This window comes from Manis javanica, chromosome 3, assembly GCF_040802235.1.
Source record: "Manis javanica isolate MJ-LG chromosome 3, MJ_LKY, whole genome shotgun sequence".
Lineage (NCBI taxonomy): Eukaryota > Metazoa > Chordata > Mammalia > Pholidota > Manidae > Manis > Manis javanica.
This window is the reverse complement of record NC_133158.1, coordinates 21,537,596-21,554,863: the sequence shown is the minus strand read 5'-3', so window position 1 is coordinate 21,554,863 and position 17,268 is coordinate 21,537,596. Positions and strand designations below refer to the sequence as shown.

Below are 17,268 nucleotides of genomic sequence, written 5' to 3'. Positions count from 1 at the left end.
AAAAAAATAACATGGTATATTTGCCCACCTATAATCTAAGAATTATATATATAATAAAAAGATCAATGGGAAATAAGGTCCATAGGAGATCAGAAAATGAGAAATATGTAGGATATGTAGCGTGAGTGAGAAAGATCTTTGGTAGGAGAAGTAAGACTCTAGTTGAAGGGGAAAAAAAATGACTGAACATTGAGACAAGGATTGGTACGTGTGAAAACAAGATAAAAAGGGAACTCCTGGAGGCTAACCAGATATGAAATTTGCAGAAATAACAGAAACCTTATTGGCCATAAAATCAAAATTAATGAGGTGGCTGAAAGCATATCACACAAGAAAGAAAGGCTATTTCAAATCAGATTACTTAAGTACTGCAAAGTCTATACTGGAATCAAAAGAAGCGATGAGGAAATCCTCCATCACCAACGTCATAATGTAGGCGCTAGTGCCCCTGCAGAGACGTGGGGATTGGATGGCTTCCTTGGCTGCCCTTTCTCTTGTCTCCCTTTTGTCTTTTACCCTCTCATCCCAAAGTTGCTTGAGCAGCATTCAAAGGGCTCTTACCTTTGTAATGGATAGATTGCCTGACGGTCCCTTACTCTTTAATTTAGGAGATATCACCCTCTGAAACTGAGTGGCTGAATATTCAGGGCTACAGTAAATGTTTTGTTCTCAGAACTTCTAAAGCAATTCCAATGTGTTCTGTTTTAGGTATCAACTCCCCTTTTTTTGGATGCCCCAACCTTATTGTTCTACTTTGTACATTTACCAACATTTCTTGAATCTGTACAGCTCCTGCTGTTCTTGTACCTCAAAACTTTCTCGTTTTCCCTGTCCTCCTTTCACCCCTTCCTACCCATATCCAAACTTAGCACCATTTTAGAAGCTCAAATGCTACTTCTTGAAATCTTTTCAGAATTTTACAGGCTATCTCTCTTAATGATGTCTTAAAGATGCAAGATGCATGCTGTGAATCAGAAACCATGCCTACGTGAAATGTATATAAATGTGCTGCTGCCTTTGACCCTTGTAACTTTTTCAGCAGCATCATCCCCATTTTACAGATAAGAAAATTAAAGCTAAAAGAGGTTAGATAACTTACCCAAGGTCAAACAGTTCTAAGTGTCAGAGTCCTGACTTTAATTCAGATGTTTGATTCTGAAGCTTGTGTTCATAATGACTGAATTCTAAGGCCAAGCAGGGCACTGATTACTTTCTCCCTTAAACTGAGGTCTGATTATTCAGTCTACACACACCACTATTGCATAATGATAATATCCTTTCTGATGGCCGAGTCCTCTATTATGAATGGCCTATGCCAATTCAAATTCATCATCAATTTGAATATACTTGTGCTTGTATTTTTTGTATTATGTATCTTAATCATCTTTATCCATTTTCCAGTGCTTAGAAAAGTACCATACTCAGATACCTGCCTATTATTTTTCTCCCTAAGGAATAAGAAGATGGAATGATTGAATAAATATTAGATGTTTTGATTTTTAACAATTTAACACTTAATTCTCCCAGGCTGACTGTAGGTTTCTTGAGAGATGTTCACACATTCACTCATTCACTGAGTCTTCATTCATCAAATATTCTTCCTACAGTGAGTGATTGATATTTGCCCAGTAATATGCAAGGGAACAAAACAGACAGACAGAGCTTACAATCTGTGTTCACGATCTTTGTTCCTTTCTTTGTTATGTGAAGGTAGGCATCAACATACAGTGATTGAGGGAGAGTAATAAGTTCATAGGATCTTATTGCAAGTTGGGTACAATAGAAGCAAGACAATACATGAACATGGGAAAAAATTACAAATGCAATAGAAAATTTCAACTTATTAGACTAGTGGTCAGCTAATGGAAGAAGTCTGTTAGAGCAGAGAATGCTAAATTGAATTACACATGCCTTATGTATTATATTTTTAGTTTGAAACATAGGAAATGAAATATCTAATTTTTTGATGTAAGACAGGGTCTTTTCTTTATGCATGGATCATCTGATCAATGTTCCATGTTATCTCTCTTACATAAACCAAGCTCATAATGGATTACCTATAATTTTCATTTGCAATTCTATAGTAAGGAATTGGGAATTTAAAGGCATTTGTTAGGTATGTATTTTTTTCAGAATCATTTACGTTTGTCTTGTCATATATAATTCAATAACATTTTTTAAGCAACTTGCCTTTGTTGGGTCTTTCCAAAACATCCAAATTAGTTTCCATGGAGATAAAGCTCTATTTTCACACAGATATTTAATCAGTTTATACTATATTTAATTAAGCTGTATAATTATAACAACCAGTACATGACTAAAACAGGTTTGGGAACAAATGGCTTACAGATTCTTGGCAAAGATTCCATTCAACTGGTGGGAACAAAAGCACCAGAGTCACGACAGAGTTTCTCCCTAGATACCCAGACTCAGTGTGGTGCTGAGTAGGGTGACCAAAACTATCTGGGCTTTCCCAGAACTGACGGTTTCTTAGGATTCAGGACTTGTAGTGCTAACACCAGGACAGTTTCAGGCAAACCACGCTGGTTGCTCAACCCAGTGATGGGTGTTAGTGCCTTTGCCTTATAGAAGAGAAGCTGAGCATTGGTAAATCTGGCCAATTAATTAGGTAGGGTTTTAATTAACAGTTGTGTAGTCTCAAACAGAACGTTCCGATCCCTTATCCAGTCACGTTCTTGTCTTATCCAACACCTCTTCTCGGTAAGGGGTAATATATACCTGTCACTGGATTCACTCTGCTTATTTCTGGACTTCGGAGGTAAGGCCAAATAACCTGTAGTCCCACAAAGTAGAGAACACTGCAACTCATGTAATTCTAAAGTTGAATGAGTTTATGTGCTGTCCCATGATCTACATATCTAAAGGATGACTGCCAATAGAAACAACTATTTCTTCCTGAGGATGCCCTCCCCTCCCCCATGATGGTGTGATCTGGACTATGGCCCCATGAGAAAATCACAGTCTACTATCTATGCGTTTTCCAAAGTAGCCTGCAATACTGTCAGGAGCGAGGTTTCAACTGTCTGGGCCAGGATGAACTGCAGCAGACACAAACCAGCTTCCATGACATATTTCTTCATTCAGAGATCAAAGTGTGATGAGGTCAGTTTTGCCCATTTTCACCTTGTCACATGTGGGTTTCTGGTTGTCTGAGCACAGGAGGCACATTTTAATTGCTCTACACTTGATATCTGTGTGGTTCTCCCTTTGAACAACAAGGCTGAGAATTGAAAGTGTTAGAAGAATAGGAATATTCATAGAGAGAAGTCTGCATCTTTTCCTCCAACTCTCAAAAATGTACAAAGTATCCAATGTTTACCCCCATGATCAAACATCCTGCATATATATTTCTTCTCCTGAATGGCAGGGAGATAAATACTCAAACTCAGAGAGAAAACTAGAGGAAAGGGGAACATGCAGAATTTCTAAGCATATGCTTTCTGGAGTTATTCAAAGGAAGGAAACCTTCATTTATTATTCAACTGATAAAAGCTGCTGACAACTATAAGACATTCCTACCAAGGACTGTCTTGGGATTTAGGGAAATCAGATAAGAGAAAGCGCTGTTTAAAAATGCTATCATTATAATAGTCATAATTCCATAAATCAAGCCTTAGTCCAAAGCTGTTAAAAATGGCATTTATAGGATAATCCAAATAAATAAATGTTGCATCTCTCTTTTTCTCTGGAGGCTCTTCATTTGGAGAGAATTACTTCAGACTCCATGTTTCCAAAGCTCACTTCCCAGGGGTGGTACTGTACGATAGAAGGAGGCACTATCTTTTGGTGTATCTTAGAATACAAAGTCCTTTTTTAATCGTTCTATGCATTGCAAGTTTAGTGTCAGACCGTATCTTCTCATGTCTTATGTATTAGTTATTATCCTCAGTGTTTATATTATTAATGAAAATCATGTATATGTCCAAGTGAGGAATGACAACACTGGCATATTCCTGAAAGGGTGAAGGGCCCTGTCACAAGATCTGGTTGGCTGGTCATCTTTGCAGATGTGAGCTGTGGGAAGAAAGCCGTAGGCAGTGCAATTTTACAGGGAACATATGGGCAGAAATTTACAAGATCCTTGGGGAGGGATTCTGTTACCCATATGGTTGCCAAAATTCCTGATCCCTGCACTCTGGAAATGAGACTGGGAAAGTTAATCAGATTAATATGAATGATGATGTGGGAACTCCAATGTGTGCCACCTCCCTGGTTCACAGATCTCTAATGAATGCCTTCATTATGACCCATCTCTTTCTAAAGATCTTAAAGTCGTGGACATGGCCATCCTAGCACCACCAGATATTTGCGAGTGGATCATGAACACGCAACAGATCTTAATGAACAATGTCCAACAGAATAATAATGAAAACAATATTTTCCTTTCAGTATCTTTAATGATAACATTTTTTTAAAGATTATGATCATATCTACTATCAAATAGTTAAAAGCAAGTGTATTTGTCTATAAGTAAAAGCCTACAGAATCAGAACCAGTTCATAATTTTGTGAAACTGTGAAACAAATTGGCGAATGAAAAAAAAACAATCTAATTAGAATTTTTTAGAAAATTTCCAGTAATCACCTTGTCTGTATTGTTTACCACTGTGACCCCTGGATTTAGCACCATACTTGCCACATAATAGCCATTAATATTTTTTAAAGAAAAATTGCATGTATCTGGCCCTTAATTTATTATTTTGAGTAGGAACCATACAATTATTATGCTTTACTAAATTGTACATATTTTTCCTTTGCACTAATGGAATCAGGAATTGGAAATTACTGTGCTTCTCTCATTAAGGTTCACATGATGCATGAAAGGTATATTCAACTGAGAATCAGGAATCTTGGGTTACAATCAATGTTCTCCTATTACTACTTATTTATGTGATATCAAATAATAACTAGAGAAGAAAGATCTTGGTTTGACATTAGACTCAATAAGTCACCATCATGCCTTCCTGACATTCATTCTAAAGCTTAGTGTCCTCCTCTGTAAAGTGGCAGTGCATGATACCTGTGTCAAATATTCTTGATGTCAGAAGTAAATGATATGAAGATCTTTTAATTGAATTAGCACAATTTCTGGCTCATGGTAGCATGTGATAACTTATGCAGAACACTCATACTATGCCAGGCACTACTCCAAGTGTATTGCAAGCATTAACTCATTCAATCCTCATAATAACCCTATGAACTTGGTAATACTGTTATCTCCTGTGGAGAAGTTGGGGTTCCTATGGCCAGGATCCTCACTGAACTTAAACCACCTGATGATGTAACTGGCCTGTTGCTAGGCTACCGCTTCCACTCCTTTAGGCAATAAGCTATTATTGCGCTATATGGAGAGCTTGGCCCAGTGCTCTGGGCGGAGGCAGAGACACTACTGCTCAACCTACCGCCGGAAGAGCAAACCGGGTAATAAACCCTTTCACCACAAAGAAAGTTTTGCGTCAATTTCTTTGGTCACTCTGAATCCACAGCGAACTTGCCTGGGGCTGAAACCCATTGGCAAGACATCTCCATTTTATGGATTGAAGAAATAAGGACCACTAAAGCTAAGCATCTTTCTCAGTAACTGTGTAATCAGAGTTACACAGCTAATATGTCACAATGAAAGGATCTGAACCCAAATACTCTAATTCAAAAGTCTGTGCTATTCTCCACTTTTCTATTTAACAATAATAGATGCACACTAAAAATTAAGGCTTTCCTTAATGATGATATTCTATCTATGAATATGTTATCCCTACAAGTGTTTTAAAAACAACTTGCATTCTCCTGTTACCTGAATATGGATGAAAGTTCCAGAAAAAAGTGCGGTCCCATCCAATCAGGCTTGGTATTGGTATTTGGGTTTGATAGTGTCTAGCAAAAATTTCTTTCAGAGATGTCTGCCTGGTAGATCTTCAACTTTGGAAAAATGAGGTAGAGAATGTAAGCACAGTAGTTTGGAATTTTATATACCATGGCTGATCCAGTGCTCTGACAGACTGGACACAGATCTACAGTGATTTTCAGTTCTGGCCTTTCTTTCCCTGGGATTCTTATCCCATAGGGTAAGAATGTCTGTGTTCTGTCCTACCCTGTAGCTAAATTCAAGACTTTGCCTGAGACTGGGGCTGGGTGCCAAGTGAGTAGCTGCTTCAGCAGTAGAGACACCTGTCTCCCAGCAAACTAAATGAGATCACTAACTCATTTACATAAACCAGCAGATGGGGAAGAGTTGCATTTGTTATCAGTTTTGGCTGGATTTCAACCAATTACATGGACTTAAAATGTCTGGCCTTTCATTGCCAAACTTCTGAGCTATCTACTCCCCTAATGCATGTTTTATAAATATGTTTTTTAAGATTCAAAATATTAGTGACAGCTGCTTTACATTTTTTCCCTAACTGGCTAACTCATTAGTTGAGGCACTCATACATCCACCTTTTTCTTGTAAACCTTTCTAATAATAATCCCCCATTGATTTCTAAACATTGATATTGTGACTTCTCCTGCAATATTTATTATTTAAAAACATCATAGCTTATTGTATCATATGGTCATATACTATATTTTAATATCAACATTAAAATAGTGTTCACCAGTTTCAACATAATGCCAAGCACAGTGACTAGGACATAATAAGTATTCAGTAAAAATTTGATGAAAAACTGAGTGAATCAATTAAAGAAGAAATAGTTGTACCACTAGCATTTGAATATTAACTTTCACAGCTTCAGTGGAAGGCGGTGAGAATATCAGCAAACCCTGGGAGGGCTCAGGTAGGGATCAGCAACCAGACATCCACCCTGAATCCATATTCACAAAGTGTGCTACGTGAACTCATCTAGGCGGGCACGGGTAATGTCTCTCTCATCTTTCCAACAGGTTGTTAAGCAGGGCCACATACATGGTGGACTCTCAGTAAATGCTTTTAAATGACCACAAAAGAAGTGTAACACTTTGCCCTTTCCTCCAATGAATATATACTGTATATTTTGGTGCCAGAAAGGCTGTCTCCAACATGCTGTTTATTTCTGCCTATTATTGCTACAGGTCAAAATGCATATCAATAGAATACTGAAATTTCTTGACTTTTTTAAGAGCCCAAGATTGTTACTCTTTTTGAAAGTCTCCTCCAAAATGAAAAGAGACTCATGATATGGGTCTACTTTATGATTTTATTCTAAGGTAGGGATACAGAAAGAAGAATTATGATTCCTCTGCATCAAAAAGAATAAATACCTAGGAATAAATTTAATCAAGGAGGTGAAAAATGCTGTAAACTATTACATATAGATGGAACAAATTGAAGATATCACAAATAAATGGGAAATATATTTCATGTTCATAGACTGAAAGGGTTAATATTGCTAAAATGGCCACACTACCTAAAGCAATATACAGATTCAATTAAATCTCTATCTAAATACCAATGACATTTTTTTACAGAACTGGAACAAAAAAATGCTGAAAGTTATATGAAACTACAAAAGACCCTGAATAGTCAAATCAATACTGAGAAAGAACAAAGCTAGAGACATCACATTTCCTAATTTCAAACTATACCACAAAGCTTTAGTAATCAAAACAGTATGATACTGGCACAAAAACAGACATAGAGATCAATGGACTAGAACAGAGTCCACAGACTAACCCATGCATATACGGGCAATTAATCTATGACAAAGAAAGAAGCATGTACAAGGGAGGAAGACAATCTCTTCAATAAATGGTATTTGGAAAACTGGACAGCTATACACAAAAGGATGATTTTATGTATATTGCACTATATATAAAAATAAATTCAAAGTGGATTTAAATTATTATTTATTCAATCCCTGGGATCATAAAACTTCTAGAAGAAAACAGGCAGTAAGCTGTGTGACATCAGTCATAGCAGTGTTTTTTTGGCCCATTCTCTTCAGGTCAGGGCAAAAAAAGCCAAAATAAACAAATAGGATTACATCAAAAAAAAAAGCTTCTGTACAGAGAAGGAAACCAACAAAATGAAAAGACAACTTACTGAATGGGAGAATATATTTTCAAATGATAAGGGGCTTATACCCAAAATATATAAAAAACTTAAATTCAAAATGAAAAGTCAAACTACAGGATTAAAAATGTGCAGATGACTTGAATAGACATCTTTCTAAAAAGACATACAGATAGCCAGCAGGCACATGAAAAGATGCTCAATATCACTAATCATCAGAGAAATGCAAACTGAAACCACAATGAGATATCATCTCATACTTGTTAAATTATCAAAAAGACAAAAATGTAAGTGTTGGTAAGCATGTGGAGAAATGGGAACACTCGTGCACTATTGATAGGAATGTAAACTGGTGCAGCCATGATGGAAAACACTATGCATGATCCTCAAAAAATAAAAATGGAACTATCAGCCAATCCAGCAGTTCTAGTTCTGGTTATTTATTCAAGGAAAATGAAAATACAGATTTGAAGAGACATACATACACCTATGTTCACTGAAGTATTATTTACAATGGCCAAGAAGTGGAAGCAACCTAAGTATCCACTGATGGCTAAATGGACAAAGAAGATGTGGTATGTATATAAACGTATGCATGTGTACACACACACACATACACACACACACACACACACACACACACACACAAAGGACAATTACTCAGCCCTGTAAACAGAATGAAATCCTGCCCTTTGCAATAACTTGGATGGAGCCAGAGAGTATTATGCTAAGCTAAATAAGTCACACAGACAAAGACAAATACAGTACGATTTCACTTACATGCAGAATCTAAAAAATAAAATGAACAAAACAAAAAAGAAACAGATTCATAGATACAGAAAACAAATTGTTGGTTACCAGAGTGGGGAGACATTGGGAGGGGGCAAAAAGAAGTGAAAGGGGTTAAGAGGTATAAACATTCAGTTATAAAATAAATAAGTCACAGGGATATAATGTACAGGATTGGAATACAGTCAATAATTTGTAATAACTGTGTATGGTGACAGATAATGATGACTTATTGTGGGGATCATTTCTTTAATGTATAAAAATATAGAATCACTACAGTGTACACTTGAAACTAGTAAAGTATTGCATGTCAGTAAAAAAAAGCATCATGACTTCTCATCATGAGTTACTATGTAGGAGATAAAGCAATTCATCTTTTGTCATTAAATTGTGACATTTGCTTGCATGTGGCCTGAGTTCCAATGAGTTTGGCTTTGTCTAATTCCCTGGGTCATTAGCTATGTAATCATAATTATTTTCAGCTGTGCAGTTTGGTGTTATTTTTCTCATCCATTTTCCTCCTTGCCTTCTTCATCACATTTCTGCATTGATGGAAACCATGAGAGTGCCATCTGGTACAACCTGTGCATGGGGCCAGTCAAATCAAAGGCAGCCACTGAAGGATGCCCGTATTTCATTACAGGCATTTGTATGCTGCCTTCGGTCTCATGCCATTTCCTGTCCCTCCAGATTTCTCTTTAGGGAATTCAAGGGCTCCCCAAAGTTGAATAATACAGACCTCCTGCCCCAGCACCACTGACATCTGAAGCACTATCTTTATTGAGGGTGATACAATTGACACCAAGTTATGAATAACTATATTTACCAAGAATTAACATTTCCTTCATGTCTACTAAGTGACTTAGACAATTATAGAGGCAGCTGCCAAACGAGTATTAACATAACTGGAAAAGCTTCACTGTGTATGAGTCAGACTACCCAGGCTATGTGCAGCACCCTCAACAGACTGCACAGAATTATATTTCCAAGAACAATTCTTTCAAGTGCATACAATGACCTATCTTGGAGCAATTGCTTGGAATCCTCCTCAGTAGATAAATATTGCATTGCAGTTTGTGGGAAGCAAATGAATTAGAACAATTCTGCCTCTACTTTAAGACCATGTTTTACCTTTAGGCAAATGATCTGGCCTCCATAAATATCAGTGAAACTGCTACCTGAATTCATGTTGGTATTCTTAGCAGTTTCATTTAGTGTTATGAGGAGGAAAGAACATTAAAAGGGAAGCCAAAGACATGGGTCCTAGTTTAGACTACGTATTGTGCTACCAGACACGTCTGTGCCTTTGCCTTTGAGATGGTCTCTCTGGGCCTCAGTTTCATTACATATGTTTCTCAAAGTGTAGCCCATAGGCACCTGCCTCAGAATCACCTGGGATGCTTATTAAAAATATATTTTCTTGAGGGACTTCTGCTTCCAGGAATATAGAGCAGAAATACTTTACCCTATCCCTTGCACTAACTACAATTAAAACCATGGATGCTATATATAAAATAAAAATAGGAAAACTGGAGGAAGAGGGTGGTGAGAAAAATGCAGATTGCCAAGGGATTTCAAGACCCAAGGAATGATACAGTGGTAAGTTTCTCCAGTTTTCTCATGCATTCTAAAAAAATAAGCCCCATTGAAAGTTGATTTGGTCTTTCCAAAGTTCCAGGAACAGAGAAGCAAGTTAGAAAACTTTACATAATCGCCACTCTGCTCCAGACAAACATCAAAAAAGAAATGTGGTCCCATCCTAACAGTAAAGGCAAAGAGAGGAAGATCCTAGCCTCACAAGGCCATAAGAGGGTGACCCCACAATCCTGCTGGGTAGGGTCAAAAAAGGCAACTCAGGAGCTGGGACTTCCATCCCTAGCAAGTAATGAAGCTCCTCCCTCCACAGCGCCAATGGAGACTACGTGGGAAACCACATCTCCCACCCAGCAGTAATGGGGAGCTCTACCTCTCTGATGCCAGTGGAAACTGAGTGGGAAGCTTGGACTTCTACCTCCGCTTGATGGTAATGGGACCACATCCTCTTCTTCCCAGACGTGCCAGAGTGATGTCAGAGAAAGTCAGCTGAAGCAGAAGGTTTAAATAAGATCCAGTCTAACATACTGTGAAAATGTCCATTAAGAAAATCACTCATCATACTAGAACCAGCAACATCTCCAACAAATGAAAAAAAGAAAACAAACAGGTGAGAAGAGGTGTTAGAATTATCAAAGATTTTAAACCTGCCATGATAAAAATGCTTCAGTGGGCAATCACAAGTGTGCATGAAGCAAATGAAAACTAGAAAAACTCAGCAAACAAATAAAAACTATTAAGAAGAACCAAATGGAAATTTCAAAAACTACAACAACTGAAATGAAATATTTAGCAGATGGGACCAATAACAGAAAAGGGGATAGAGGATAGATCAGTGAACTGAAAGTGGGAACAATACAAATTACTTAATTTGAACAAAAGAGAGAAAATACTGAAAAAATTGAACTGAGCTATAAGACCTACTGGACCACAGCTAAATATAGGAAATTCATGTCATCAAAGGACCAGAAGAACAAAGAAGGAAAAGCTGAAAAAGTACTCACAGAAATAACAGCTGAAAACTTTCTAGATTTGGCAAGAGCCTTTAAACCTAGACTCTAAAAGCTGATCAGATGCTGATAAGATGCCTTAAAAAATCCATGACAAAATACAATATAATTAAACTTCTAAAGACTGAAGATGAAGAAAATAATTTTGAAAATAGCCAGAGATAAATAAATGGCTCCTCTTACTTAAAAAGGAGAACACTGGAATGGCAATTTCTCATTAGAGACTGTGGACGCCAGAAGGAAATGATAAAATATTTTCCTAGTCCTTAAGGAAAAGAACTGACAATCCAGAATCCTCTAGCTGGTGAAAATATACTTCAGGAAGGAGGAGAAATCAAGACATTCTCAGATGAAGGAAAAGTAAAAAAATTTTTCACAATCATACCTAACCTAAAATAATGGCTAAATCAAGTTCTCTGAAAAGGAAACAATGCAAAAATTTAAACTTGGAACATGAGGAAGGAAGAACATGGTCAGCAAAAATATGAATAAATACATTAGACTTTTGTTCAAATCTCTGATTTTTCTAAAATATGTTTGATAGTTGAAAGAAAAATTATGGCATTATCTGATATGGTTCTAAGTGTATGTAGAGGAAATATTTAAAACAATTACATCGTAAACTGGGGAGAGTTTACAGATATAAAAGGAGCTAGAAGAGATGGGGCTTGTGTAAGGAAAGCAATAGCTTTGCCCAAATCCTGTGGCAAATTCTCAGAGTCTCACTGGCAGGAACTCTACCACCATGGCCACCTAGAGGCAGCAGAGTCTGGGAAGTAAGTGATTTTAGCTGGGCATGTGAATTTTTGTTAGAAAAGAAAAAGGGAGAGAAAAGAAAATGGAAAAAAGCAATAAATAAACACAAAAAAATAACAACAATAAAAAGAACATTACCAGATATTTTACAAACCAGAATACTCCCAAATAACTAGGGCCTCTAAACTCCAAGGATATTGGTTTGGAATATGCAAAGCATTATTTATGTTTATGGTTTCAGTGAGGATATCGAGTTAAAATGAAAAGAACCCTATTATGTCAGACAATGTCAGATGTCCATCCAGTATACCTACTCTAATTATTTCTCTCTTGACCCATCTAGAGTATTTTTGCATGACCCGCCCCTCTCCCACTCAGACACAAACTCAGGTCTGAGTTTGACTGGTTTTAAGGTTGTTCTGTGTCCCTCACCAGACACTAGTTCAGAAACAGGAATACAATTCAACTCGGGGCAATGAGGCTTCAGGAGGTTTCTGTGAAAACCTACTTGCTGTTAAGAAAGTTAATCTCCCTTTTTCTTCTTGGCATCACCTTCTATGGGATGAGATCCCTTGAACTGCCTCAGCCATTGAACAACCAGTCAGAGATTTAACTAACACAGGAAGATGGAAAAAAACCTTAGTCTTTGATAGCATTATTGAATCATTCACTCCACCAAACCTGAACCCTGTCTCTCAACTTCTAATTACACAAAATCATAATTTCTCTCATTTTTTATTCCCCTTTAAGTTGTCATTGGAATCAGAAGAATCCTAATTGATTCAGCTACCAAAATGGTAAAAACTAAGTATTTAGGAAAAAAATCCTTTTGGTTAACTGGAAATCAGACAGAAAATCAAAACAACAAAGGGCTTTAACATCTATTCTGATTTTAAAAATCATTTCCAAACTATGTTAGCCTCCCTCCAATATTGGAAGGCATTGTAGAATAAATATGTTTTATTTATTTACAATGTTTATTTATTTATAATGTTTTTTGCCCACATCTTTCAGGGCCTCAGAGCATCTTATATAAATGTGGATATAGGTGCATATACTGAGGCCTTACTGATACCTGGGTAAACCTTGTCCTTTTAAATTATTTCCTCATATCTTTCACTTTTATCATTATATGTTTCCTATTCCCTAAAGCTTAGCATTCAAATATTTTACTTGAGTGTTTTACTTGTGTTTGTTGCATCTAGTTAATTCATACATTTTTTGTGGCAAGGGGCCATAGCAAACACTGCACTAGTTACATACATAGAAACAGAGGCAGAGAGAGAAAGAGGAATGAAGGCGTGTTTGCTATATGTACATCCACCAGATCAGAGAAAAGAGTGAATTATTTACCATGGCACAAGTTGAAATTAAAGTAAATTTAACTAGAAAAGAAGAAGATTCCCGACAATCAAGATAATTGGATTGTAAAGTCACATTTCAAGAGACATAGTAGGCTCTTTATCTTGGATCGTTTGGGAAGGTGCAAACACCCAATGGAAGTATTCTGGAAAGTCCCCATTAGGGAAATAGTATCGCTAGTGGCAAATTGTTATAATGTGGCCATGTGATTCTGTTCTTCTTCTCTTCTGGAAAAAAGCTGACAAAAATGACAAAAGGAAGACAACCTTACTGAAGATATGAAGAAATACATATGTGCTATATAATTATAGTGAATATGCACATATTCAAAAATTTCAAATCATGAATAATGATCTATGGAATGAGAAACTTCTAGGTGCTAGAAGGGATCACAAAAGTGATTCAATCCCTCATTAGACAGATAATAACTCTCATTTACTTTAGTATTCACCTTGTGGCAGTCACTATGCATTCTTTTTCGATCTGTCCCACCCATTCCTGTAAAGCATACCTTTGTTATCTTTCTTCCAAGAGTAGGAAATTAAGCTCAAGAGAGTTGAAATAACCACCCGTGATGGCACAACTGTTAAGTATATGTAACAGGACATAAATCCAGTTGGTGTGGCTTCTAGCTAGAAAGAAGCTCAAAGCTTTTGGAGGCAAAGATCTTGAGGCCCAGCAGGTGAAGCTGGCCGTCACCCTCCTCAGGTCTCCACCCTCCGCCTACTCCTTAGTTCACAGCTCTTCATATGCACATTACCTAAATGCACCACCTCAGTTAAAAAATAAGTTCTAATAATCCGGGTAATTAGAGTCACCTGCTTCTCTGGTCGGTGATGATTAAACTGCTTTTTAAAAAAGTGCATTCCTGAGAGAAACTCCTCTGCATGTCTTACTGCCCCCTTTCTGCTTAGATCCTTTTATGATGGTTAACCTTAAAAATATACAATCTTCAAAGATGTTGGAAAGCCTCCACCCTCCACCCTTCTTAGGTACACATTTGGAGAGAACCAACACGATACAGGATAGAGTGTGACACATTCTCTCTATACTTTGATTTCCTTATTCTGTCTTCTTACACTCCTCCCCACCCCAAATCTAACCATCCCATAAACCCCTCTCCTACCTTTAAGTTCCTTGTGTTTCTATCATTGGCACATGCTCTGCTTTCTCCTGCATTGAGTATTCCTGCCTCTGTGCAGAGCTTTGTTGGCGAAGTCTTTCACGGCAAAACTAGTCTGACTTCTCTTTTGAGAAGCTGGGCTTCCTTCCTGTGATCCATAAAAGGTCAGTCCTCATGCTAGCTCGGCGGGGAGGCTAGCAATATTCTTGCTTACAAATGTGAAAGAGCCACTGGCTAAATTCTGAGTTTAAGTGACCTGGTTTACAACTTCTACTCCCAGCCACCCACAATCATAAGCCAAGTGGTCCATGACAGGCACCAAGGGGAGCATTTAAGAAACAGTAACAATCTAAGAATAAAGCCATTCACAATATCTAGGCACAGCTAAAGGGACTCTTCCTTGAGTGTCTTCCTCTCCAACTTTTGCCCTTTCCTTTCACTTTTTCCTTCCCTTTAAAGACCACATTCAATGACAGGGCTGTCTCTTTCAATTGCAAATGAAACACTGGCTCTCTAAACACCAGTTTGCTCTTGGCAGGCCTTACAAAAGGACGCTTAAAAGCCAGATTCAAAGTGGCAGAGAGTTTCAAATTCCAGAGACTTCACAAAATGATTCCTTATTGGTAGCAACTGGTAAGACCTGTGGCTGAAGAAGCCAGACCAGCCCCTTCCGGATGCTCTAATGGAGAATGTTCTCCGAGCTTTCCCATCTACGGTGAAAATAAAATGCTTACAGAGGTAGCAGAAATGGTTGCCTCTTTGAACCTTGTAACATCTCAGTTGTAACTGGCGCTGACTTGAGGCTGTCTGGGTGAAAACAACAGAGTTGGGGAACTGCAAAGAAACGTCTGAGAAAGATGTGGAAACTGAAACCACATCAGCCTTTGACACATTTCGCACATGAGCTAGGAACAGGTTACCCCTGGGGCTGATGTCAGGATGAAGAAACAGACACGCACACACAGCAAAGTTCAAACCCAGCATAAGAATACTACAAGGAAGGCTTTAAAGGGGTTGTTTTGAGAAGGAATGTTCTTCTCTGTCATGTTCTTCTCTGTCCTGAACTGGAATTCACTGCACAAGAACAATGCTCTCTTCAAAGATTCTGGCACATGCACAGATAGCAGGAGCCATCCAAAAATCCTTGATAAACATACACAGTCTTTTACACAGTGGCTGGAAGCAAAGTAATTTGCAGCATGAAAGAAATTTTTTGACCTCAGAACAAAAACACTTTCATGCCCAATGGTCAACTCCTGAAACTAGAGTCCATTTTAGTCTCTGTGGTCTGATTTTAATGAGGTGGACCATATATGGTGGTTTGACAATGGCCTATGTTCAGTATTGATTTTTGTCCCTTTTAAGTTACAACTGATAACAGAAAGAGACAAATCAAAACCAATGCAGTACTTCAAAGATCATTAATTTTTTGGAAGAGACAAGCTGAGTCTAATTTGGGCAAAAAAAAGGAAAAAGAGAATCCTAATGTAAACATAAAACACTACTACTTTGTTCAAGAAAAGTGGGGTTCTGTGCAAATGGCAATTCTCTTGACACATGGATCTAAAACATTAATATCAAAGATGTGTGCATTGTTCAAAGCCACAGGTTTGAGTGGAATTCTATACTGACAGCACATCTAGAACTGTGGTGTTTTTCTGCAATATCATAAGGGACCTACCTAGCTGGAACTGGGTGGCATATATTCTAGAGATAGTCTGTATCCATAAATCACCTCAGTACTCTGAATTGATATGATTGTCCTCACTTCATCTCTTTTGAAATCCATTCCCTGTAGTTCACCTCTATCAAGTTGAAGGCTTATTTAGTGATGCTCTAACCATACACAAAGTGGTGCAGACTGTGCAGGAAGAAAGCTAACATTTCATGAATATTAAACAACTCCTGATATTTCTTAGTTTATTCAGGTTTGAACAAGGTTGAGATGGGCTTTTGTTGTTTTTTCTTTTCTTGATTATTGTTTATGTAGAATTTCTGTAGAAATATGGCCAACTACAAATTCTTCATTTATTTAAAAAAGCTACTTATTGAGTGCAAACCAGAAGTACCAGGCATATAGCATAGAAGAGGCTAGTGATATAATGGTGAACAAAACAGCAGGCCCTGCCTTCATGGAGCTGGCATGCTAAAAGGAGAGACAAGTGTATAGATAAAGATATATATGAATGAATGAATGAATGAATGAATGAATGAATGAATGAATGAATAGATGGGCAAATAAGTAACTAAATTAAAATTGAGATCATTGTTGGGAAGTGGCTGAACCAATAAGAAGCTAAGTTACAAAGTGGGCAGGGAAGAGTTCTCTGAGGAGGTGATACTTTACCACCAAAGAAAGACTTAAGAGGTAGTCATACAATGAGTTGGGGAAGAATGGCATACCAGAGGGAGGAAAGAATGTAAAAAGTCCTTGATAAGAAAGGGGTTGGCATACAAAAGACCACACACACACACAAAAAAAAGGCCAGTGTGGCTGCAGCATGGTTAGCTAGAGCTTAAGCAGAGGCCCCAAAGGGAAGTAGGGACCAGATTACTCCAGGCTACAGGCAGTGATTGAATGGGAGGGGCATCTGGATGACTGTCAGCCTTGGAGTTTCAAAATGATAA

General features: G+C 37.6%; 1 protein-coding gene across 3 annotated transcripts in view; it reads right to left on the bottom strand.

Annotated features, from left to right (window-relative positions):
* CHL1 (cell adhesion molecule L1 like) overlaps window positions 1-14,755 on the bottom strand; it is a 309,930-nt gene extending 295,175 nt beyond the window's left edge. For 2 of the 3 annotated variants that reach the window (XM_073230928.1, XM_073230927.1), the window contains exon 1: window positions 14,644-14,723. The gene's annotated coding sequence lies outside the window, so the exon portion shown is untranslated. Of the gene's footprint in view, window positions 1-14,643 lie in introns of all 3 variants that reach the window. The other variant, XM_073230929.1, reaches the window with a different exon arrangement.
* Between the last annotated feature and the right edge of the window lie 2,513 nt (window positions 14,756-17,268).